At 42.6% G+C, this 27,384-nt stretch overlaps 2 protein-coding genes across 2 annotated transcripts in view; both read right to left on the reverse strand.

The window, feature by feature from the left end:
- LOC119659606 (diacylglycerol kinase eta) overlaps positions 1-10,130 on the reverse strand; it is a 240,514-nt gene extending 230,384 nt beyond the window's left edge. The window contains exon 1 of the mRNA XM_038067777.1: positions 9,916-10,130. The gene's annotated coding sequence lies outside the window, so the exon portion shown is untranslated. The remainder of the gene's footprint in view (positions 1-9,915) is intronic.
- LOC119660020 (diacylglycerol kinase eta-like) overlaps positions 1-27,384 on the reverse strand; it is a 201,138-nt gene that overhangs the window by 100,218 nt on the left and 73,536 nt on the right. The gene's annotated exons all lie outside the window — the stretch shown is intronic.

Below are 27,384 nucleotides of genomic sequence, written 5' to 3' on the forward strand. Positions count from 1 at the left end.
TAGTCCTGTTTCTTATTTTTGACCTTTATATGAGCAAAAAAATTAGACTCCTTCGGTTGGAATACATAGAAATGTTCTCTCTTTCCCTAAACTGAAAGTCCAGGATAGGTTTGCATTCAAGGAAATAGCAAATAGCCACCCTACTTATTAAATAGTAACTGCGTGACGATTTCATTTTAAAATTCAAGAAAGTTGTAAGTCTTCCTGCAAGTCTTCTTGCAAGTCTTTCTGTTTTTGGACAGAATAAACTTTGCAGTACGTCTGTTATGTTCTGACAGGAAAAGTTTGGTGTGTTCAACACCTAACACCTGGAATTCCTAGTATCGCACCGAATTCAGCCTAAATGACCATTGCATATTGACGCGAATACAAAGTTTTTACTCGAGAGGTAGACCTTTATTCCAGAATCCTATTCTGTTTTTGAATCATCGGCGTAGAATACTTCAGTATACCCCGCCACACATTCTTCTGGGTTTTCCCAGTTTGCCCTACATTTCCGGATAAGTTCACATCTTCTCGCAAACAGCAGTATGAGCACCCACGAATCAGAACTGAATTCAATTCTTACAATAGCTCTTCCAATGCTCTGTGCCCCTTATTTCCTTTATTTCCCCGTGGACCTAAACAGTTCCTCGAAGTAAGGCTAGTTTGCGGTGGAAAACTTTTCCTCACTTCATTCCATCCCATCCCGGATGACTAAGCGAACCTTCACCTTATGATAGCATCCTATATCTACATTCCTAAATGAGACCTGAGTCCCTATGTCGAGGCAAAAGTTTGTCTACACAGTCGATAAGCAGCGAGAGCACATTTCATTCTATCCTCTACTTGTTTGTACCAATGAAGCTTCTTATCTAAAATGACTCCCAGGTATTTCACTTCTCCGGAGAGTTTAAGGGTTATACCCCTTATCTCTGGAAGGCAAAGTTCATTCAGTTTCTCGTTTTTCTAAATAATACCATATTTAGCATGGACTTTCAATAAATATTTGGATTTATTGAAAGTCTATGCCTGAGGCAGCAACTGTCATTCAAATCAACGGCAGGTTGTATATTTGTACCTACTGCTCCGAGAACGCTAGCGTAGCTACGTGTGAATAACGAGTCCAACAAGATACTCCACACATGTGGCGTTAACACACTTCTTTGAGGACATTGTATGATTGCATTCGTTGTCAGGTAGCGATGATACCCACTTCAGCAGATAACGGTCTCCGTGATAGCATAGTATAGATCTCCTTTATTGACGTACCATCGACATCATGCTCCCTGGCGCGATCACAATGTTTTTAGAACGGGGCACAGCCAAACTATCATCCACCTGGTATGGATGACATTGAAATATTTAAAGGACAGGATGGCAGCTCTCACTTTCCTTTGTAACATATTGTTCTAATTCCTCTTGCAACACTTTCTAGTTGAAGGGTTTGCGGCAACTGCCAACTCTTCATTTTTCACTTCTTTCATTTGTTTCCCCGGATGGTGTACTTCCACCGGACTCTGTACAAATTCCAATCTGGTTTTCTAAGAGACTGTAACTTAGTCGAAGCTTCCCTTTCAAGGACAACATTGAAGTGTCTATTTTCCTTCAGGTTCCTCACACTGTTCTGAAAGAATTTCATTTCAAACACATAACGAGCCTCTTATATTCAAGAAGTTTTGAAAGTTTAACCAGTCTTCTTTCTTAATGTTTTTGCAAGCATGATTAAGAATTTGTCCGCTCGATTTCTTGAGCTTTGGCAGTTCTGGGTTCCACCACCGCGTTCGCCTCAGGAAATAGTACAACCATCGTCAAAGCACTCTAAAAGTGCGCGATTCAGAGTTCTTGGTTTTTCTTCTATCGCCAAAGGTGCCCGTAGTCACCTAAGGAACTGCACTTTATTGTCTGCAAGACTGAATCCTGGGTATCAATGATCTGGCAGTGAGATTTCATCTAGCACCCGCCAATTTAACATCAACTCTACCAACTTTAAAGTGCAAATTGTTAGGTTAGTTACTTCATTTCTTATTATCCCTACGAATACAAGGGCGCACCCTCCGTTTGCAGTCATGAAACCAGTGACGAAATCAAATAGCTTCTCTCTGCAAGGATGCATTTGCACTCCCCTAACAAACACAACCTATTAAGAATGCGGGAACAGTTGATACTGCATACGCTGCCAGATCCCGTAGTTTTTGGGTCGATTGAGGACACAAAACTTCAAGGGTAAGTAAGCAGAGGCGACTATGATGTTTTTTTTTCTCGACATAAATCTGGTATTGTAAAGAAGCAGTAACAAATTCCTGGAAATAGAATTGTGTCAGAATAGTTGCTTCTAACCATTTCAACATCAGGACTCAAGCTCTCGGTCTTATGGATCTTCCATTGTAAAAGATCCTAGCCTCATTAACTAATCCAATGCTAATCGAACCCAAGTTTCGTGCACCAGAAAAATTTAAGTTAAAATGGCACGCTTTATGTAATTGTTGTTAGATATCTGGGAAACGGTAGGCCAAGATTCCGTCAGTTTTAAGAGAAATGACTTCTTAAAATGCTTAATATGGTAAAGCTCACCCATCTATGCCATCTGTTAAAAACCTCAGTGCCTAGTTAGTATAGAAGTGATTTATCACGCCGTCGACCATTTGCATTTCACTTTCATCATCCATTATAATATGCCCCTGAATAGACATTTAATCCTTGGAAACAAATATATATGGAGAATTCACACATAATTGTACTCCTACACCATTAAACTTTTTAAAATTCTATAATTCTATAGAAACAAGTTATACCTCCAGCCTAAAATTAGAATTCGATTGCTTTTATAGGAGAGATCACAAAGTGAAGATAGTATTTAAACAGTATTGGATAGTGCAGCAAAATCCACCATACTATAAACATAGTTTGCAGTCCCAAACCCTGGTAAAGGAAGAGGGTTTGAGGCAACGTTCTTCGTACTATACTTAGTAAAACAAAACTAAAGTGCTGAGATCAGGAAAAGAGATAAATAAAGTGTAGTTGGGGTTATTTCACTATGCTAAATCATACCTGATCTCTCTTGGTAATAGGTCGCGTGACAGGCCGATCAAGAGAATGCATCCAACGTCGTTAAAAACAACATGACCGGATCGAGTAAAAAGCCTCGGAAAAATGCTAGGGAGTTCACCTGTGTCGACGAGAAATGGGCTCATAATGCATGGACGGCGTCAGGACGTAAGTAAGTTAGTCCGAGCAAAACAGATACATATCTTCACGATAAATATTGGCACCCTAACTGGAATGACCAAGGAACTCTCAAAAGCCCTTCGGAAAAGGCACATTTATATCTGCGCTGCAACGTACCTGCTGATCGCCGATCTTAATGGTCATGCGGCTGAAATGGCTGACGGTAACAGGTACCATGAGGAAAAGGGTTTGGAGGCCGCAATGAGGGGGCCATTTACTTATAAATACATTGTTTATCAAACGATTGTCTCATCTTCCTACAGTTTATGGTGGTTATAGCAAAACGCAAATCGATCATATTTTCAGAAGAGGCCGATAATTTACCTTCGTCACTGATTGCAAAGCCGTTCTCTATGGGACCAACGCACCTCAACATAAGTCATTGATTGCCGTCCTGCGAATGAAGCCACCGATAAAACAGTGTGAGGAACGATGGTGGCGGCTTCGTGAGAAGAAACTCTGCAACCTCGGGGTCACCAAGCCAGGTAAGCGGTACATCAATCGAGACACTTGGCTTTGGAATGGCGAATTTCAAATTAAAGTCCGTGAAAAAAAACGCGTCTACCACAAGTTTGTCGATGATAAGATGCTCACCAATTGGCCAATTTTTAAGAATGCCAACCGGGAAGCAAAGAAAGCGATCGCTGTCACCCGAACAGTCCATTACAAAGATCTTTACAATAAACTGGATACTGGGGATGGTGAGAGAGAGATGTGTATTGACTTGCCCAAAGCCGACACGAACGCGCACAGGATAGCGAACACTTGTGTTGTAATGACAAGAATGATACTTTGCTTACCGACCGGCGAACCAAGACGGATAGATGGCGAGAATATTTGAAGCTGTTTTCAAATGAAGAGTTTGTTCATCCTCCACTTCAATAAAATGAATGAAATAAACGCAGCTATAAAAAGCGAATGAAATGGGGAAACCGACACTGTGGCTCAGTGAATTCTTTCATCGAGTTATTGAGGAAGGTAAAACACCATCTGATTGACAAGAAAGTGCGACAGTTCCAATATGAAAGAAGAAAGGTAGTCCAGCAGAATGTTTAATTTACTGTCCGATTCAGTTACTTTCCCATACAATGAAGATTTTCGAACACATTCTTGACAACTGCATTGACGAACTGGTTGAAATAACCGTGAATCAAGCCGGATTTATCAAGAACTGCAGAGCTACCGACGCAATACACGTTGCGCTGTTACTCATGGAGAAACGCCATGAGAAGTATCGCCCTCTTTATATTGCATTCCTGGATCTAGAGAAAGCGTTTGACCGTGTGCCACATGAACTCATTTGGTATGCTCTACGGCAAGACTTAGTGCCAGAAGAACTCGTGCGCTGATTCAATTGCTCTACCACGATCCGGAAAGTGTGACGGGTGTATCATCTAATGTCCAGCGTCCTAGCGTCTAATAGCAAAAATGATCTTAAACAACTTGCCTAAAAATGGTCTTCGGCAACTTGTCCAAAAATGGAATGATCATGCAATTCAGTCTCAGATTGAACCTAAATACAAATGAATTTTTGACGACCGATCCCCGTGATACTGGAAGAATCACTGGCAGCGACAGTGATCTACCCAGAACTGAGCGATTTAAATATCTCGTGTCAATGCTATCAGTCAACAGAAAACCGCGTTATAAAATTGCTTTACGCATTAACACAACCTGGATGAAGTGGCGTTCTACAACTAGTATTCTGTGTGATGGACGTATCAACGAACGTCTCAAATTTGGAATTTCCCTCAATTTTGTTCGTCCTGTCGCCCTCTATGGTTCCGAGTGTTGGCCAACTATGAAAGACAATGAACGGGGTCTGCGGTAACTGTGACAAAGATGTTGCGTTGGGTTAGTGGCATGACACGTTCGTTTTGGAGTTGCAATTGTGGGAAAAATTGCGAGAGAGCTGTCTTCGATGGTATGGTCACATAATTCTCGCTAACGAGAATTTACTTGCCAAGATTGATCAGAACATCGAAGTCGATGGTAAGCGACTAAAAGGCTTGCGACTGCATCCAGAAAAAGGCTGTTTTTAGAAAAAAGCAGCGAAACGGCGAACCGACCCCGCTTGTGAACGGGACAAAGTCTGAAGAAAAGGAAGAAGAAGGTTAGATATTGCAGCAAAGGCTGGGTAAGAGGAGGAGGCATCACCCTCAGAGAAATTAGAGATTGTTTAGTATGAGAGGTATGCATTTGAAAACTTAGGACAGATTTATCTTATTTTTGTCAATTTTTTTACGTTGAAAATCTATCAAATTTAAAACCAAAATGTTATGTGTCCCAACTATATTTTTGGAGTCTAGGACTTGCCAATTTCTGCAGTCAACTTGTTGGTTGGTGTTTTATTGAAATATTCTTTCCATGTTCCTAGTCATCATAAAATCACTTTCTAATGGTCGTATTTAGAATCAAATAGGATAAGAAATACAACTCATTGTAATCTGTAATCTGTAAGTGTTCAAGACAATAAACATTCAACATGGTTCAAGCACACAAGTCTTTTATTTCGTTTAAAGCTTAGGTGAGACTGTCCAAGCACTTGGCAACATTCGGTTTACACTTGTTTGATTTTAAGAAAAGTCAACAGGTTGTTATAATATGTTGATACGAACTGTACGAATTTTGGACACAAATCAAGTATTTGTACGGATCAACTCTTTTGTTTACAGTGAGAACCAGTTTAAGTGAAACTGGATGGATACTTTTGAAAAATACATTACTATCAAGAAATTGTGCAGTGAAAAGGTTTCAGGAGTTGGGCAAATGGCCTTCCTACGGCGATGTCTAATAATTGTAGTACCCCCGTGGTTGTCTATTCTGGTATCTAATTGGATCCGGACAAAGATAAGACAAAGAAAGTGAAATTTAAATCCATTTTGGATCCGTTTAAATAAACTTCAAGTTACTTTGGTCACCACCCATAAGAACAGTTTTTATTTCTAATCACTGCCCCTATTTTAGGCTAGTCAGTTGCTTGAGGATACGGAATAGTACATACATCGCGAGTGTCTTAACTGCACTCAATTCGTCATTATATATAATATAACCGATTGCAAATAGGAGCAGCATATTTTTCACATCTCTGCCATGAACTTTGGTATTTTCGATGCTTTAATGTGCATATATAAGCAAATAAACTGACTATGGAACATTTGCCAAAACATCTCAACTATTTCGAGAGCCAGCCAACTATTTTACATTAATTTACCGAAGAATATAACACGGGTGAATGGTTTCCAAAATAGAAAAGAGAATAACTTAGGAAAGTAGATAGGGGTGGAGTAGCCTCAATATCTAAGATTTCAACGAAATACCCAAGAGCAGAAAGCCTCTTCCCCGGAAAAACTGAGCGACTGAAAATACAAACAAGTCGGGAAACCGGAAGCTTGACGCTTCAGGTATAAAAAGTTTTTAGTTTCTCTATGTGAGGAGCATAACCTAGTTCTCCATTGGCTGATAGCATTGACCCGAGAAATTGAAATCGCTCAGTTCTGGGCAGGTTGCGGCGTTTGCCAGAACTCAGCGATTTAAATATCTCGAGTCAATGCTATCAGCCAATGGATGCCATCCAATGCCGCTCTCTATAGTTCTGAGTGTTGGCCGACTATAAAAGATAATGAACGGCGTCTTGCGGTAATGGGGACGAAGATGTTGCATTGCACTGGTGGCGTGACATGTTTTGATCACGTCTGAAATGAAAATATCCCCGATCGATATGGGTTTGCACCTATCGTGGAAAAACTGAGAGAGAGGCGTTTTCGATGGTGTGGCCACGTAATTCACGCTAACGAGAATTCACTTACCAATATTGGTGTGAACACCGAAGTCAATGATAAACAAGATACGCTGGATGGAGATTTAAAGGCCTCGCAATTACATCCTGATCAGGCATTTGATAAAATAAAATGACGAAACCGATCACGATGCGCCGACCCCGCTTGTGAACGGGACAAAGGCTGAAGAAAAAGAGAAATATGTGAGGAGCGGCGAGTGCACGACAGCTCCGTGTCACATTACTCAAAAATTTAAAGCCCTCTATTTTTTAGAAAACGATTTAAATAAATCATTTGATGGAAACCCCTGCGTTGATAATAGTCAACCTCATACGCTTCACACTCTGAGTTTAATATTATTGCAAATACCAAGAATGTAACCTACAGCAAATATAAAAAAAGGCTGGGGAGAGTTAGATTCTTCTTGAATGAAATTTTAATATTTCACTCGAATTGAATTATTCTCGTTAATTATGACGTCAGCATCTTATTTGTATGGCTTAGGATGCTATTAGTTGGCACGAAATCGATAAGTTTGAACTGCTCTAACTTTGACACTAATAGTTGGATTTTCATGAAGCTTGGCACGTTTATGCACGAGGCTCTATGTCGGTGCAAAATTTAGTACACTTAGAATGAACCTAAGGGGAGTTTTTTAGTCAATTTCTAAAAGTTGATAATATACTATTAGTAAATTTATTTGAGTAGATACGGGAATGGGACATCTCTCGAAGATTATATTTCACATAAGTGTTTTACACAAAACATTAAAAAGGGCTGCAAATAAGTAGATTTTTTATAAATGCTACCTTAATATTTGACGCGAATGTCAATTATTCCCGTTAGTTATGACGTCAGAATCTTATTTGAATAGCTTTGGAAGCAGTTAAATCGCACGAAAGTGCTAAGTTTGAACTGCTAGAACTTTGGCGTTAATAGCCAGATTTCGATACAATTTAGCACGTATATAGGAAATATTTTCCTCTATGCTGGTGCAAAATTCAGAAGTCCTAGAATGAATTTAAGGGGGTTTTTCAGTAAATTTTTGAAAGTTAGTAATATACTATTAGTAAGTTTATTTGAGCAGATATCGCAACAGGACATATTTTGAGGTCTAGATTTCGTCTAAGCGCACCTGATTTTTTTCGAATTTTTAGGTTGGGTAGTTTCCGAAAATGAGTCCTGTCCAACTAGAAGCGCGTACATTTTGACTTCTTACTTACGCATTTTGAAATTAACGCCAAAACTAACATCAGTTTCGGGAAGCACAAATAGAGACCTTTCAATTGATATCCTACACGGCTACATCCGGTGAAAAAATTGTTTGAATGTGGATGTATGGGGAGCCCCCCTTTAAACTCCACCTAAATTTATGCCGCTCGCTGTATGCGAGGGGTTTCATAGTTCCCATCTGTCCACCAAATTTCGTTCGGATCGATTTAGCCGTTTTGGAGAAAAGTGCATGTGACAGACAAACTATCAGACAGACAGACATTGAATGTTTTGTTTTACACAAAACCTTAAAAACCATCAATTTTCAAATTGCAACCCTAAAACCTAGAAAGGCAAATGAATTCAGAAAAAGGAAGGCAGAACACTTGATTAAAGTCACTAGAACTAAAAGGGGCGAAAAAACTCAACCGATAATAATAAATATTTCAAGAAGGAAAGAGAAACCAGGACTAACTTGTACGATAAGTTCCTCCATATTCTATGAATATGGAGGGAAAAATTTGCACTGAAATTCAGCACTAAGACAGTGGCCAAAGAGCTGAAGTAAGAACTTGAAAGCAAAGAACATAAATGAATATATCTCATTGGAACTGATAGCCATAAATTGGGCCGTAAGCAAGAAAATAACCACTTACTATACACCTTGAATTCCATACCTTTGCAGTCATGGCGAAAAGATATGAACGTATCCAGTAAAGAAAAGCCACTTTCTCAAGAGTTGCATTATGCACAATGCTAGAGGAGAAAAGGTGCGAATAATACTTTGGAAAGAATAAATCTTATAATCGAAAAGTATCTTAAATATAACTTGGTCCAATGGAACGATTCGGAAAAAGACATTTCTGTTAATTTTAAGAAGGAATGAAATAAAGACAAAATAAACGAGCAACTAAGGCACTAAGGTACTGAGATTTCTACGATGGAACGGCGATTGTTACTTAGTATTCAACTAAATTATCGACTAAACGAAGAAATTACAACGTTAAAGTCATCGTTTCTTTGGGCAAAAAAAAGTTTGTTAGAGATGAATAAATAAACCTGACTACCAGGAATTGACCTAAATATAAAGGATTTTCTCGCAATAGCTTAAACAAGCTATAATGGAATGCGAAGGGGAATACTCTTTAGGCGAATATTCAGGATGTTCTTAAAATTTTTATGACTAAATTACATATAAAGAAATCACCTCAAGTAAAGTTCACCTTTATCATGTGCTATTTATTTTCCTATGAAATTGAAACGTTTATATAGGCATTTCTGCACAAGTTCCAAACTAACTTTACTTGAAAGTAACAGAAATTACTGTAGTAAACGGATTTTTTTTGGAAACTTTTATACCCTGTTAGAAAGTATTGCCGATTATTTGAGCCGTCACATCCCTAAATAAAGAACAACAATTTATAGGTAGATTTAGACACAAAATCCTACCACAATAGGTAATCAATTATTAGCAAACCTTGGAGATTTGTAGCAATTGAGAAACTCTATATATGTACCCATGTACTTAAGAAATCGGCCTGAGAAGTGTTCAGAGGGACTAAGTCGGAGAGACATGGGTAACAAATATTCGAATCCTGAAGCCTTCTAGTTTTCATTCAATGGTACCCTGCTTCCATCATTTAAATATTTAAATAACCTAACACCCAGTTTATGTGCAGAACCATCCTCCATGCCATAAATATGCAAAGATACTTACCTAAATCACTAAAACACTTTTCCGAAGAATAAAACACTGAATTTTGCAGACGTTCACAAGCGACAACAGCAATAACAACAATTCACATCATATTTAAATCTTACGAATAAGAAATTTCAAAGAAAAGGTGAAATATTAACAGAGTAGCAGGGTATCCTAAAAATGTCCTGGCACCAAAGAATTTCTATTCACTTAAAAACTTCCCAATTAAAACCGAAAATTCAATAAAGATCACAGATTTTGGTACAGCAAAATATAAGTATTAAGATTGTCCTCAATTACAATTGAAACTATCACTTTTTGTCACGATTGTTAACAGTTTGCTTATTACAGACCGGAAATGAAACGATGTAACTACTTTATAGGCGTATTGTGACTACCACTCAGTATGTCCTAGAGGATTCTAAGCAAGTGCTCCTTGGTTGATGAAGTGTGCACTGTTTACTGTTGCCTGAATCTGCGGTCAAATATCTTTCAGAGTTTACGCCGTAACACAGAATTTTCAATTGGAGCAATTTCGTCCTGGACACATCCTTTTATTACGGAGCTCAGCAAGAGCTTTGTCTCATCGAATGCTTGACTTGGGGAAAAGTGGTACCAATGCGCATTACAAACACTTCCACATGGGGTCACGGAACTTTCAGGATATTGCGGCGTTGAGTGTTCCCACTCAATTTGAGTTTCACTTGTTGTGTAGTTATGCAACATCTATTACCCTATATGGGACAAGGTCAGTGCTGTGGAATAACATGTACATTATTGTTCCACCAAAGAATGCCAATTATACACATGTGGGTCGTGAATAAAGCTTGAGAGCCATCGTTTATGGCCTGCTACATAGTAAAAACTTTTCGTTTCGTTCAACATCGAATCCGGGAGTGAAGCAAATTCATATGGAACGCAACAGATTGCAAATTGGAATTTGCGTTTAGTTCTCAGTCTATGAAATATGAAGAGTGTCTACAAAATCTGCTGGTCAAAAGTATGAAAAAGCTATCGAAATTATGTTAGGTACTTATATACCGTGAAGCCTTAGTAAACATATTTAGCAATCTTTATCTATTTTTTAAACGATTGTGTTTAAACAAAAAATCTATTCAATGTCTGTTTGTCTGTCACACCCAATTTACTCGAAAACGGCTAAACCGATTGTCGGGATTGTTGGTGAGAACGTGGGGTCTATGAATCCCTTTACATATAGCAAGTGACGCCATTTTGTGTTAGGTTTGGAGGGAGCTCTCCATACCTGCGGAAGGGGTGTGTTAATTTGCTGTCTCAACTAATATGCAACATTTCGACATCCAGTCGATTGCGCACCGTTTCCGCTATTCTGTCTTTCTCTATACCTGGTGTTCCTTCATATCTGTTTCTGAAGCTTAAAATGCATACCCCCTATAAGTAGTGTAGCTAAGATTGATCTGTGAAGGCAGTGCCTTAGAAGTGACTGCGTCCTTGCATCGGATAGAGATTCCATCCATCAGAGCACGCTGCCCAACTAGACTTTTGACTTAACTGCGTAAGTGTTGAGCTTTACCCACCTCGGGACCTTTTATCTCCAGCATAGGATCCTCTTTTGGTTCCCCTGAATCTTTCGGAGATTTCCCCAAGTCTTTAAGATCGAGGTGAGCTTTCGCCTTTCCTAATATTGTATATCTGCTTAGGATTTACTATCCTAGAAATAAAAATCGACGCGAAGCAGATCCTCCTCCTTTTTCTTTTCACCACCACGTTTTTTTGATTAGATACCAGCGTTGCAGATACTATTTTCCAACCTAACTAGATTTTACCTTCATTCCTCAATACGTTTGTTTTTTGGAGACCTATTTTTTGCCTGACTAATTTTAAGGCAATCTTTCGATTGTTTCTCACATTCTTACGTTTTTTGTGCAAAGCAGTGCATTGAGGGATACACTGACGCGGAATATTGCTTCCTATGGTCAACCTATCTCTCTTTGAGAGTGAGCTGCCTCTCCTCTAGCGTGATGTGGGGCCAAGCCTCTCGTCTACCAAAACCGTTAGTGAGTGGTGATAGCCACACCCTGTACGAAGTGGCCCTACTATTAACAAAATGTACGAATCTTTACTGGGGAGTCGAAAAACATCTCCCCAACCCAGGGTGCCATGCGAATCGTGCCCATTGGGTAATTTGTAGTCGAAGATAACCGACTGTATTCGAACGGAGCCTTACTGATGCCTCAGTGAGCTAGTTTCACCTTTCCGTGCTACGGGTGCTACGGTACGGCAGAACCTCTAACTCCATATTCATGGGAATCAAATGAGTAATGTTGCAAAAGTAAAGGAAATAAAAAAAATCTACAATCAAACAAGCGGGACCCCGTACTGCACACAAACTGGTTAAGCAGGCGGAGACACATCTCCGAAATACTGAGAGCTAGGTGATTATGCCCAGGAACGGAGAAGTTGGGATGTCAAGCAGTAGATCCAAAGTCAACATTGGTATACTACGGGGACAACAACCAACAAACATCACTGCTCAAAAAGCAAGGACAGCTTTTAGGAATATCGAATTGGTAGATCTCGGCGCAAAACCGGAATGTCTAGAGTTCCTTATTAAGGCAGGCCTAGACCGGATACCGGTTGTTGCGCCGTTGATGATGATGAATCCAGAGAGGCCTAGAAATCAGAGAAAGAGCCTCTTCTAAGAGTACTAAATGGCAGCATAGCCCCGGGATTTATACCAAGGACATGGAGACAGGTAAAAGAGGTCTTTATTCTAAAAGCGGGTAAAAAAGATCCTATTCACCCTAAATATTTCAGACCAATTTGCTTAACATCGTTCGTTCTCAAAACGGTGGAGACGGTTATATACAACTATATTAGAACTATCGTTTTAAAGCGTAATCCCCAACATCACTGTCAACACGCTTACCGGGCAGGACGGTCAACTGAAATTGCTATGTAAAGAAATTGTCTTGTGCGCGTTTTTGGATATCGAAGGAGCATTCGACAACACATCGCACACAGAGATACGAGATGCCCTGAGCCGCGAAGGAGTGGGAAACACCCTGGGGTTCTGGATGGACAAAATGCTAGAAAGCAGGTAAATAGAAGTACCGACAGGTACAAATTCTATTGTCATGAACACCAGTCAAGGCTGTCCACAGGGTGGGGTACTTTCGCCGAATACAAGTCCAGGGTTACGCGGACAACATTGTTTTAATATGTAGGGGCAAATATGAAGATACCCTATGTGATAGAATCCAAACTGGACTAAGGGTTACTAGTGCCTGGTGCAGGAAGGTGGGACTGCGGATCAACCCAGCCAAAACCACCGTACTACCATTCACTAAGAGGCGTAAGCTTGATCACCTGAGAGCCATAAGATTACATGATGTAGAAGTGGAACGAGAAAGGGAGGTCAAATATTTGGGAATTACGTTAGACCAAAAATTACTCTAGAAGACACATGTTGGAAATACTTGTCGGAAAGCCACGGGGGCTCTGATGACTTGTAGATCCATAGCAGGAAAAAAATGGGGTTGCAGTCCGAAGATACTACTTTGGATACATACTGCAATAGTAAGGCCAATGATTACCTATGGGGCGGCAATCTAGGCAAAAAGAACTGAACCCAGCGCACAAACCAGGAAGTTACACAAACCACAAAGACTGGCTTGCGTGTGTATCAATGGGGCAATGAGAACATGTCCAACGCATCCCTAGATGCGATTAACCCGTCTCCATCTGCACATACAGATGCATGCAAAGAGGGTAATATTCAGAATGACCGGCAGTGTCAGTGAGGCGGGGAGCTGCCTAAATCGAAGGAAAATTGATATTCTTTCTAGAACGTATCGCAAATTATTGATAGCAAGGGATAACTTGACAACGAAGTTCACTTCGATAAGAAGTTTGCAGTAACAAGGCAAACTAGGAGAGCGTGGCTCTGACATACGACTTAATCCAGAAACTGATTACTTCATACATTACATTATTACTACTTCATACATACTTCATACATTATTATTCGATGTTTCTAATCTCGTCCTCCAAGACGATGAGTCTATTCCGAAAACGGACAGGGAGTCTCTTACGCACAACGAGCCCAAAGGAGGCCATCTACTGGACGCTAGGGTCGAACTCGCAAGTTAACCGTATCTCTCACTTAATGGTGATCTCCTATCTCGGTACCCCTCGCTGAGAAGCAACAAGTCAGCTCTTCTTTCTTGCACTGTCTGTCCCTGGTCGTGAACCGCTGCACTCTTATGCATGTTCGCTTACAGACCTGGCACCGCTCGGAATCAGGAACATAAACCACATCTTCATTCTGCAGACCGCGGTCTTTGCAAAGAACGCAGCATTTTTTCGACTAGTGAGTCTTCACTTTGTGCCCGGGTTAGCCACACCTGTAAGACAAAGTGCTTTTGTCATGCCCTCCTGGACTATCAACTTGGAGGTGTGAGTTGGCTTTAGTGTTTCCTGTTCACTCCTTAGTGGAGTATAGGAGATCCAAACAAAAGCTACAAGCCTTCGTTTAAACCTGTCTCCACTATGTCAGTCACTGTACGGCCAGGTACCGATAGATATGTTGTTTAAAAGGTGGAAGTTTTATAGTAATTAAAATTACTAAGAACGTTCATCAAAGGACATCATTTCAAATTTGTCTTTTTTCATAATATATTTTATTTTAAATTATTGGTTAAAATAAAAATTATTTTATCATGGAGTAATTATTAAATTATAATATTTATGCAACTATTAAACTTTATTTTAAATTACTTATTTTTAAAGACTGACTGCAGACTCTACTCCTTGGTTCCTTTTTCTTTTCTTTTTAAACGTCATGCCATTTTTTCATGGCACTCTGATCTCCACTCCTGTGGCGAGGTCTGAACCGAGTGGAGAGCGCGGTGTCGCCATCTGTCCGCTGGTATTCGCAACATTCGAAATAAATTTCGAATGCCGCGAATCCTGCCACGCCACAGAAGGTCATACTTTAAGAAAAGGCGACAACTCCACGACTGACGAGCGGAGAATAGCAAATGGGGAGTATAGGCTTCTTGGGAAGACGTGATATACGAACTATAATACATTCCATTTAGGAAACCCACCACATATAAATGAGAGGATAGGATTCAAAATTTCCACAAACTCACACTCACCCTCAACCTCGATTAATAAAATTCATGAGGTTCACGGGTGACTCTTAGCTGGCGAGGTACCGTGTGAAATGTCAACCAGGGGCAGTCGAACTAGATCACTGTCTAGATCCTCCTCCCGAAAGTTGCGATCTGGTAATAGATTGTCGAGATCCTCCATAAGTGCAAGTATCTCAGGAAATTTGCGGATATATACTAGACTTATCATCTGACTACCTGCAAGCAGGACACCTTTCCCATCGTTTAAGTGGATCTCTCTGAGCCCATGAAGTATGATTTGCAGCAGTACATCAACACTACTGGATCCCCTATCTTATCACAGCGGAAGTTGGCAGTTTCACAGAAAGAACTCGAAAAACTTTTTAAATAGATTATTCACGGACGTTCAGACAATTGTTGAGCTTCCCCTCTTTGCTTAGGAACTAATGATGAATGAAGACCTCGTGACGATTATAGACGTGCAGTTGATTCCAGACCGATACCCCATTCCACAATTCTGTGCACTCCTTTACAATTTTATGCACCCTACCACAAAGTGCCGTATTTTCTTGACCTTGAACTTAGTTAAGGCATATGACCAAATCCCTGTAGCTCTCGGCAATATGTGAACCTTTCGACCTCTTCAAATTCCCTACGATGGCTTTTCGACTTCAATTTCAGAAACTTTCCCACTCTTTACTGCAAAACCTCCACCTTTGTTTCACATATTTGAATAATATTTTGATCGCACCTCACTTTTAATCGAAACATTTAGAACATCTTGAGTGCATTTTTCAATGTCGTTGTTGAAAAATGCAAAGTTTTACCATCTTAAGTGAAATTCCTCAGAAACCCAATAACGCTTAAAGTCCCAAGCAAAGCGCAAGTGACTACAAAATAATTGTGGCTCTGATAAGGTTCCGGGGCGATTTAAATTTCAACTGTAGTTTCTTATCCAAGAGTATGTGCCATCATTCGATCCTTAACGCTTACCTGTCTGGGCCGAAGACCAATGACTTCTGCTTAACTGCGTGCTACCTAGAGGCTGCCCAGGCATTCCCTCAGAAAGATGCACTAGTAGCCGTATTCGCGATTTAGCCATTGCGCTTTAGCCATTGCGATTTAGCCATTGCCGTATATGCTCACCAAAAAATGAATCAGCTTCTTTTCTAAACAACTAAATCCCCCCCCCCTTTACGACCATGAGTTTTTAGTGGCATATCTAGCAATAAAATATTTCTAGTATTTCTTTCCTTAGGGTTCATGGACCATGAGTCACTCACCTTAGTTTTGAAACATTCCGACAAGGTTATTAACTCTTGGACCAGACAGTGCATTGCATGCCAGAAGTGCACGACTACAAAACATCTAAGGGAAGAAGTTAGCGTCTTCCCTCGGTCCACCAAAGGTTTTTGCCCAATCTATCTCAACATAATGAGCGCGAGACTTGCACAGTTTCAGGTATTGCCTCATAATCATGGATAAGTTCACGTGGTGATCTGAGGCGATACCACTGAAACACATTTCTACCGTCTTCTCCTTGTGCCGAGTCTCTGTCAAGAGTAGTAACCACACTTCGATGCACCGGACAATCACAATCCCTAACCAGGGAATACAGTTCGGATCCTCCCTTTGCTCGGAGTTATGCAACCAACGCAGCTTTAAACGTCACAGGACAACCACGTATCACCTGCCGCCTAATAGGTTGCTGTAGGTCACTATAATGGCACAAAAGGCCAGCTCTTGCGCAGAACTCTTGTCATTCGCCCTACACTAGGAATTTAGTACAAGTCCTGCGGAGCTAGTATATAAGAGAACCTGACACTCCTCAACGACCCTGTACTCGATATTAGCTAAGCCTTAACACCACCAGATTGTTCCATTTACTCGACGACGGAGAGTGGAAACTGAAGCCACCACCACCCGAGAAACATGGTTGATGCCTAGGGTACATTAGGACGGACACCTCTGGAGACCGCTGCAGCTACCTTACGAGGTGTTCGAGCGAGAGCCATACTATTATATTTCAGCCTCGAGCTCCCAAGAGAGTGTTCTTGACCTGCCCTGTGAAGTCGAAAACCGTCGGAAAGTGGTGTGGCAGAGCAGAAAATTACCATGACAAGCGAACTCAATTGTGACCATGACTCCAAAAAGTGAGTTTCGACAGTTAGTCAATAATAATTGTCTTACATTTTTCCAAAACGTCCTGACGGTATTTAAATTTTATAAAAGTCATAAAATGTAAAATAAGTAAATTTATTTAGTAAATTAATTAGATATTTATAACAAGGTAATGCTTTGTTAATAACAACTGGCAGGACTTCGTATCATCACATCCTATTTAAGTTCCAGGAAATAAATTGCTGGAACCGTGCAGGAAAAAGGGGGTATCACCAAATTAAAAATCATACATTCACAAAAAGTTACCCTAAAACCTAGACGCGGAAAAAGGATTTAATACCATGATCGAGCTAAGAATGGCTTGTAGTCCTTGTGCGGAACTTTTGCTCATTATCATTATCAACGGCGCAACAACCGGTATGCGACCTAGACCTGCCTTAATAAGGAATTCCAGACACCCTGGTTTTGCGCCGAGGTCCACCAATGTTGTATGGTGGGGGAGAAGCTAGAGCTTCTGAGCACTCAGGCCGTGTTGGTCCATTGTACTCATGTTGCTCATGGTCCCTAGAAAACCAAAGAGGAGAGACATGCAAAGATTACCGTGCACTCAACAGCCAGACTTGTATCTTCAAGTTACCAGTTCCGCACCGGCGAGATTTCGCCAAGCGCTGTACGCCAAAGATATATTCTCAAAAATGGACCAGGTGCTACATACAGAAAACTGATTCATCGACCAGGCTTTGAGAGGCTTGAAAGTCTGCTATGTCTACGTCAATTAAATGTTAGTCGCTTTGCCACATCGCGCGCCAACCACTCTGTGCAGAGGTCGAAACAATATAGAGTGTCCGTGAATTTAAGCAAATACATATTTGATCAGCAACAGGTCAGTTTCTTGGGATATCTGGTCTGAAACATCCTTTCCAACCCAGAGTCGAAGCCTTCCAGTCATACTCGAAACCAACCAACTTGAAGCAGCCTGGAGGATACCTGTGGCCATGTTATGCGAAGCATCAGGTTTCGCGATTAAAGCACTCCTCCAACAATGGATCAACTCAAACTGAACAATTCGGTTTTTCTCGAAAAAGCCTGATCTAGGGGAGCCCACAACCATAAACTACTGGCTAAGACGATGACCTCCAACTCGCCGATGTTCTAGTTGTTCAGTAGCTCATCAAAGTACTCAACCCATCGCTCCAATATGCCCATTCTGTCGGAAATCAGATTTCCCTCTTTGTCTCGGCAGGGTGAGCATCGAGGTGTATAAGGCTTCATCCTACTGACTTGTTGGTAAAACTTCCGCGCCTGGTGCGGTTGCTCCCTATACTTTTCGAGTTCACAGACTTGTTGGTTGTCCCAGGCTTCCTTTCTCTGTCTGTAAAGTCGCTTCTCCGCCCGACGGAATTAGTGGCAAATCGCTGCGCGTGCCCGCGTTCGTTGAGAATGCAACATTACTCGGTATGCGGCATTCTTCCGTTCCGTTGCTAGCTTATATTCATCGTCAAACCAGCCGTTCCGACTTCTCTTGCGGCTGGGGCCAAGTATCTTTGTGACCGTATCAATGATAACGTTCTTCAAGTGGTTGTAAAGATCATTTATTGATGCTTCGTCTCCAGGATCTCTGTTGACTGCGGTTATTGCGACATCCATTTTCCTCTTATAGGTGTTGTTGAGGGCTGTTGTGTGAATGACTTCAGTATTCGCTCTCACCTGATCGTTTAAGGGAATCCTGGGCGGTGTCGTTATTCGAGCTCGGAGCACCATGCCAACGAGATAGTGGTCCGAGTCTAATTAATTACTATGCCCTTCAAAAGTGACATGACACACTGATATTCTCCAGATGACAAAATACGATCCAAGCAGAAGTCGCGTCTAAACTGTTAACAGTGGGAAAACTGAGAATAGAGTACGTTATTTACCAATTCAAAACCACAAGGCCTGTTTCAGATGCTTAAAAAGTCACAATAATGAGCAAGTGGTATAAAAATAGCAACAGTCGAGCCAGGTTTAAAGATACGAGGAAATCAAAGCATCAAACTAATGATGATGTTCTAGGAAGCCGGATTCCTGAGACGATTGGCTTTTGATGATTGAAGCGGAAATCACAAAGGCATAGCAAGTGATTTTAACACTTGAACTGTGGTTAAATATAGTCGAACTACAAATATGAGGGCCCAGATTTCTCTCAATGCTTTGATGAAACTAGAACTAGTGCTTGCCTGAATGGATTCGAGGGCGTAACTAAACTAACTAATATACTTGCGGACACATGACAGAGTATGAGGTATAATAAACTTCCCAGTTTGAATGCACTTCGCCCGCGGGTAAGCATCTGATTCCGGAAAAAATAGCCCCAAGCAAAACAGCCCAAAAGGCAACAAAGACACCCCGGAAAGCAACCGCAAGGACTTCGGCCAAGACTATCGAAGCTAATGAATGGGTATTGTATGATGGATAACACCACTCCATCCGGTTAGGGTAGTTAGCAGTGCGAATAGCTTAGAAAAATATATATCTCAGACAGGAACGATGGGTGTTATTGGTGAAGAAATCAGAGCCTTAAGTTTCCGACATGCGGACCAGTTACATTCCAATATAAGTGCTACACTCCGCTCCTGCATAGAGCTTTCAAATTATCTCTAGGCTACTTTTTTATGGGTGGAGGTGGAAATCTTAAAAAGAAGCTGCGGGGCCAGGTTTCATCGGTGTGTGGGACTCTCACCCACTAAACCCACCCCCACTTCTCCACCCATATCCCCGCGGGACCACGGTAACTTCGGTAGGAGAGCTCTGGTTTACACCATCACAACTAAGTCGCGCGTGCATCGCGCTTTCCGGGCTCAATCCAGCTCCGGCAGCTTTTCTTGTATCGCAGTTACTGTTGCCTTTATCACACTCCAATTTCCTTCCGATTTCAGCATCTCTTTCACGTTGAGGGCACCGTTTAACCTTCCGCTTTCATTCGTGAATTTCGGACAATGGAACATAACATGCTCCGGGACAGTCTGGGGGCTCATCCCATTCGAAGTGATGTAAGTACTTCCAGTATCCTCGGCGTCCCGTTACGGTTCCGTTAGGTGGTAATTCAACTCTCCATGCATCTCCTCGACCCACCTCTTAACACATGGAATCATGTATACTTCTCCGATAGAGGCCTCATTCGCTAGAAGAACCACAGTATTAATTTTCCTGCGATTCGTAATAAAGCCCGCATCCGTCTTATTTTCCGCCAGGAACAGTTTCACCATTTGAAACCATGCTTTTAAGGCTTGAATGGTTTCACTTCCATACAGTTCCACGGGCGTGTTTCGCAACTAGTACCATCGCCAGTTCATCTGCAAAACCAATCAATGTTGTCATTTTTGGCATGCAAAGCCCAAGGGTAATAATCTCGGGCGAGCGCAATGCTGACCACATTGTCTTCTACAGTCTACTGTAGTGTACCGTTACGGTCTTGAATGAAGTGCTCTAACACACTTCAAGGCCCTGATCCAATATGGATTGTTGTGCCAACGATTATTATTATTATTATTAAAGGCCAAGCACTCCGTCATATATTATGTTCCACAGCAGGGGCTCCAATACCAAGCCTAGGGAAATACCTGTTGTCACAACATATTCCTTAGGCCCCACCCAACCCCAGTTAGCTGAGTTAAAAGTATTCCTGACATCCAGTGCACCAGCGCGCAACGAAACCCATACTGCCGCTAACTCGACAAAGCGAAACAGCCTGTTGTATCTCACCCTTTCCAACATCTTTACCAATATGTCTAAATGACAGATAGGGCGATATGAAGTGGGTGCGCCAGGTGATTTTTGGGCTTCGGTAGCAGAACCAACCTCTGCCTTTTCCACGGGGCGGGAAACACTTCCTCCGCCATGCACGGATTAAATCCTGAAGCCTTATTTTCCAATTTGACCACAAATCCCTCATAGTTCCTCCTCGGTCACTCCAGGGATTGTGAAGACATCCAGTTGCACCGTTGGTTGAGATCCACTTTCTTACTGTTGCGGCAAAAGAATTGCGATTATTTTGAACAAAAGTGGCGGGCACGTCAGTTGGGGTAATTTTTGCCTACGAATCTTGTTCATTACAACCTTATAAGCAGCGCCGGATTCGTATTTGCCTCATGATACAACTGCTTGTAGCAATTCCGCATACATTCCCGTATAGCCTTCTTAAGGCTACTTCGAAGATCGCGATATTCTTTCTCCGACCGCCAATGTTCCGGCTTCCCTCTTCTCCTTTGACAAAGCCTCCTCGCTCGCAGACAGCGCATTTCTTGGTCCCACCAGTAGTTTGGTTTTCTACTATGGTGGAACTTCCATTGCGACATTACAGAGTCGCCTTCGAAAAGAGTCAATCATCCAATATGCCAAACAAGCGCAAAATACCATGGCGGAGGGGTATTTCCCAAACGATCTCCGAAGGCAATGTTGATTGAGCGGAAAGTGCACTTCCCGGCAACATCCAAAATCTTAACTCAGGGGCTGACAGCCGTAAACAGCCCTCAATCGAGAGGAAAATAGTAAGACTTCCAATTGCCTGACGAGATGTATAGATGATATTTAGAAAGCTTCCAAGCAATCAGTCTAACGCCCTTTCTACTAAAAGGCTTGGAAAATGAGGCATACATTCCTAGGTGCCCCCTTCACTGCAAGGTGCATGCCTACTAGAATTGCAAACCCATAGAGGCGACATCGCGCATTCTTGACCATTCAAAGTTTTTTCAATTATGGCTCACTGGCGCGAATTTGTGACCCGGCGAGACAATATGGAATCGCTCCGCTGTTAATCAGTTGTATTTTTCACACGCTGAAGTGGAGGAAGACCCATATTTTGAATGGACGGAAATCTATCAAAGGGGGATGTCTTAGAAGCTATCTACTGTGGAAGGTTCTATCTCCTCTATTATGGCTTCTGGTAAAGGAATCAATCTGTACGCAAGCATTTGTGAACGATCAATTCATAAGAAATAAACAGGACTAACCATACCGCGACTCCAAGATGAAAGCACCATGTCAAGGAACAATATGTGACATCGTGGACATGATGGTATGTATACATCCATAAAAAAGCCGGCATCGTCTGGTGGTTGGAATGAACTTTCCTAAAGCAGCAAGGAAGTGGTGCAAATTCAAGGGACCAGTCGAAGCTATCCTAAATCTTCCTGCCATTTATTTGAAGATGAAACGAAAAGCAACTTACAACGCGTATAGGCTTGATACCACTGGCACTTGGAAAGGCAATCAATCATACGCCCATGCATTCATCAGGAAATTCCTCGGCTCTGCTCTGTCATAATCACCGGAAAAAAAAATGATCCAAAAAACGGCCACAAACCTTCAGGCGGTACATTCTTAAAAATGTTCACGGTTCATTTATGGAAGACCAATCGGCCCGACGTCTTTGAAAAATGATGACCATCTTCCAGGCGAAGATGCTCTTTTATTGGCAGCAAAAGATGGTGTCCAGCCGTCTCAGACCTCAAACGAAGATACCTCGGTAAGGCTTTCTTCAATGAAGAATCTGCGCATTCGCTGCTTCCGGAAGAGCCTGTAGTTGTTTACTACTACACTAAGGGTGTCCAAAATATGAATATGGAAACGAAGGATATAAACTCTCCAAGTGGTAAGAAGTCACAGACTTCGAATCCACCCGTGACCATGAGCAATCATGTCGCGGCCGAGGCGCGGATTTTGGAGGCCTCACCACATTCATACTCGCCTATAGATCAATCTGTAGAAGGCATGCTTTCGGACTTAGTGGAAAGTTTGCATTTAGGGCCTCAAATTGGGAGAAACTGGAAATCCGACTACGGCCGGCCCGTCCGCGGTACTACAGCCCAAATCTACTCACAAGCGGAAGAGGTAGGCCCGGCAGAAAGGAACTTCGGCCACTAAGGAGGGGAGACTACAGGCTGAATCCTACCTGTCAGAACCTTCTCCTTCATCCTTATCGAGAAGAGCGGAAGAACGGGAAGCTGGTGACGTGGACGCTACTGGTTTAACGCCAGTATGTGGAAATGGATCCAAGCGGTCCGGACACCGTGAACCTGGAAAGGCCGTAAGCCAACGGCAGAAGAGAGCACTGCGAAGGAAGATGAAGCACCTTGGGAATGAGGACATGGACGTGGCTGTACCACTAGGCGCGGTAACGCCCAGAGATATCGGACGCAAGGAAGCGGAATCTCCGGCGGAAGGTGGGGATAAACTGGAAACCCCGGTAAGATCCACACTGGACGCACCAGACTCTTCTGTCAGCGGTAATGCGCGCAAGTAGCGTAAAACCAACACATCTGCTGTGGCCAACGCTTTATTGTGCTCCGCACCAGGACTTATATCCACGTGTCTCGCGGGGATTAGAACCGGTGTGCCGGGAGGTGACCAAATCGGCGAGAGAGATCTCAATGAAGCTAGTCCCTCCCACAGGAATACGAACACGAAGGCGGGAAGGAAGAGGACGTATGCGCAAGCTGCAGCCTCTGTTCTGACTGCTGCCGTGGGAGTTTCTTCCAAGGATGGCAAAATGTCAGAGGGACAATTTACCATCCTCCGGGAATGCCTGTGGAAAAAAATGCTGGAGCCTGGAGCGAAGGCACGATTTAACAACCAAAGTTTTCGTGATGGGCTTCTCCATTTGGAGTGCACTGACGAGGCTGCCTTAAAGTGGTTCCAGCAGGTTATCCCAACTTTGAGTTCTGGCGGTCAGCCCAAGTTCACTATTGTGAACACTGAGCTACGCAGAACAGAACATGTCGGATGTTGGCTACCGGGCCCTCGGAGGAAGGCGGAGGACATCATCCGCATGCTGGGTGAACAGAACCCGGGCATGGACTTTGGACACTGGAGGGTAAAGTTCATGAATGCCAGGAAGGATCAATCTACAAACGTGGAGGGCTTCAACTTGGTATTCGAACTGGACCAACAGAGTCTGAATGTGCTCAGGGGAAATCACCATATGGTGCTCCACTTTTTCCTATATAGACTGAAATTCAGTCATATCAGGAAACTGTAGGGCATCATCTCCATTTTGAGAGCGAAGAACAATGATGGTCTTCGACTCACACAACATAGAGCAAATTGCAGCACCTTCGGTGCGCTCTCCCACAGTGGAGCCCCGCGCCGAGGATAGTGCAACGGAACTGACTTGATGCCAGTTCGAGTGATCGAATCTATGCAACCCGGACACCGCAAACCAATTAAGGTGCTAAGTGGAAAACGGACGAATGCTCTGCGGGATAAGATAAGATCTTTCGTGGATGAGAACATGGGAACTGCGGTACTTCCAAGTGCGGCTTTTCTCAGAGGAATCAATTACGAGGGGATCGAGTCTCTGGCGGTACGGTGTGGGGGAAACCCCGTCATACGCGGACTGCCGCATACGCTTCTAACTGTTTTTCATAAGACAATAGACTAAGTTTATGTCGAAAAACATAAAGATTGGTCAAATCAACCTGCAGCATGCCGAAGCTCCCTCCTACCTGTTGGCAGCGAGAATGACAAAGCTACAGGATTTCCCGTACATCTTTCTGGTGCAAGAACCGTGGGTTCGATTTAACAGAATCTGTGGCATTGGATCAGTAAAGAGGGCTAGGATCTTCTACGACGAAAGATCCATAAGACCGAGAGCTTGCGTCCTGATGTCAAAACGGTTAGAGGCAACTATGCTGAGACAATATTGTTCCCAGGACTTAGCTACGGTCATCATACAATACCAGATAAGTGGCAAGAGGAAAAACATCATAGTTGCCTCCGCTTATTTACCCTATGATTCTTTGTATCCTCCGACGCAAGAGCTTAGGGATCTGGTGGCGTATGCAGAATCAAGTGGTCTCGAACTCTTAATAGGTTGCGATGCGAATGCTCAACATATTTGTTGGGGCAGTAGCAAATGCACTCCAAGAGGGGAGAAGCTATTTGATTTCATCACTTCAGCTGGTCTTATGACTGCAAACGTAGGGTGCGCCCCTACGTTCGTAGGACCGAGAAGAAGCGAAGTAATTGACCTAACAATCTGTACCCCAAAATTGTTAGAGTTGATTACACACTGACGAGTGCTAGACGAGGTCTCACTGTCAGATCACCGATATCTAGAATTCGATCTGACTATTGTGGGCGAATAGTCTGCAGTACAAAGACGGAACCCTAGGAAAACGGATTGGGCAAAGTTCAATGAACTTCTTGGCAATAAAGTACAGTTCCCTAGGCGACTAAGGACTCCTTTGATGCTGGAAGATGAATTGAAAACTCTGAACTGCACACTTTTAGAGTGCTATGAAGAGGCTTGTCCTATTTCCCGAGGCCAAAGCGGTAAAACGGTTCCTTGGTGGAACCGAGAACTGTAAAAACTCAGGAAATCAACCAGGCAACTTCTAAATCGTGCTTGCAAAAGTAACAAGAACGAAGACTGGTTAAATTTCAGGAACTCACAACGTGAATATAAGAGGCTCGTTAGGTGTTCGAAACGAGACTCCTTTAGAGCGTACTGTGAGGAACTGGTAGGCGAAAGAGAGACTTCAAGACTGTGCAGAGTCCTCAAAAGGGATGAGTCAGCCAAGTTGGATTCTCTTAGAAAACCCGACGGTACTTTCACGAGCTCCAGACCCTCCTGGAAGTACACCACCCGGGAGAACGGGTGAGAGAAGTGGTAGGAGGAGAGTTGACGGTTTTTGCAACCCCTTCAACACGCAAGCGTTGCAAGGGGAACCGGAACACGGCGAAAGCGGTTGTTACCCATGAAAAGGTGAGAGCTGCCATACTGTCCTTTGAACATTTCAAAGCACCTGGCATGGATGGCATCTATCCGGCAATGCTAAAGGGAGGTATGGGGCATTTAGAGCAACCTCTAAGAAATATTTTTCGAGAATATCTTGCTCTGGGCCACGTGCCTGCTTCTTGGCAACAGGTTAAAGTAGTTTTCATACCGAAACCTGGGAAAGATGACTATTCTAATCCAAAGAACTTCAGACAGATCAGCTTGACTTCATTCTTGCTGAAAGGTTTGCAGAGACTGGTGGAGCGTCACATTCATGGAAACGCACTTAGATCACACCCACTTAGTGAAAACCAACATGCTTACCAACGTGGAAAGTCCTGTGAGTCTGCTCTTCCTTCCTTGGTCACAAAGATAGAGGATGTAACTTTAAATGGTGAGTACGCGATGGGAGTGTTCGTGGACATTGAACGGGCGTTTGACTGTGCGCCTTTTCAAAAACTTTGTGATGCCGCCAGAGCGCATGGTGTTCATGATGCTTCAATTAACTGAATCCATGCTATGCTAACACAAAGATTGATGTGTGCTGAGGTAGGGATCGATCGCTACCTGACTACAGAAGCAACGAAGGGCTGCCCCCAAGGAGGTATGCTTTCGCCACTTCTGTGGAGTATGCTGATCGACTCACTACTATGCGAACTGCAAAATTTGCCAATATACGCTCAAGCTTATGCTGAGACGTGGCTGTACTTGCTGTTGATCGGGATCTTGGAACGGTGTGTAGGAATATACAACGTACCGTTGATATGATAAACAGCTGGTGCCTTAGACATGGTTTGTCAGTTAATCCAAATAAAACCACAATGGTTTTATTCACAAAAAGGAGAAAACTGGATGGACTTTGTCTCCCTGAGATGAGGGGTACTACCCTTCAACTCTCCGAAGAAGTGAAATATCTGGGAGTCACTCTAGATAAAAAACTTCTTTGGAACAAACATGTAGAGGTAAAGATGAAACAAGCTCTCACAGTTTATGAGCTGGGCAGACGGACCTTTGCCTCGACATGGGGACTCAGGCCTCATGTGATTATGTGGATATACGTTGCCATCATTAGGCCGATGTTCGTATATCCATCCGTAGTGTGGTGGGTTAAGGTGAGACAAAAAGGTTTTCACCGTAAACTAGCCGCACTGCAAAGAACTGTTTGTCTGGGTATCACTGGTGCCATGAGCACGACATCCGGCGCAGCTCTGAATGCACTACTCAATTTGCAGCCCCTGGATATATTTATTCAAAGCACTGCAATGAGAGCAGCTCATAGGCTAATTCGATTAGATCTATGGGAAACCAACGGATGTGGGGGGCATAGAGCATTGGAAGAGTTACTAGGAGGACTGAATCCAGTTCTTACAATGCCTTCCGATTCTCGTGTCCCCATACATCTGTTTGGTAGAATATATGAAGTTACCCTGAAGCGTAGAGAGGACTGGGAAGACCCAGAGGAATGCGTGGCGGGATATACAGAAGTCTTCTACA

The sequence above is a fragment of the Hermetia illucens genome, chromosome 6 (genome assembly GCF_905115235.1).
Source record: "Hermetia illucens chromosome 6, iHerIll2.2.curated.20191125, whole genome shotgun sequence".
Classification (NCBI taxonomy): Eukaryota; Metazoa; Arthropoda; class Insecta; order Diptera; family Stratiomyidae; genus Hermetia; species Hermetia illucens.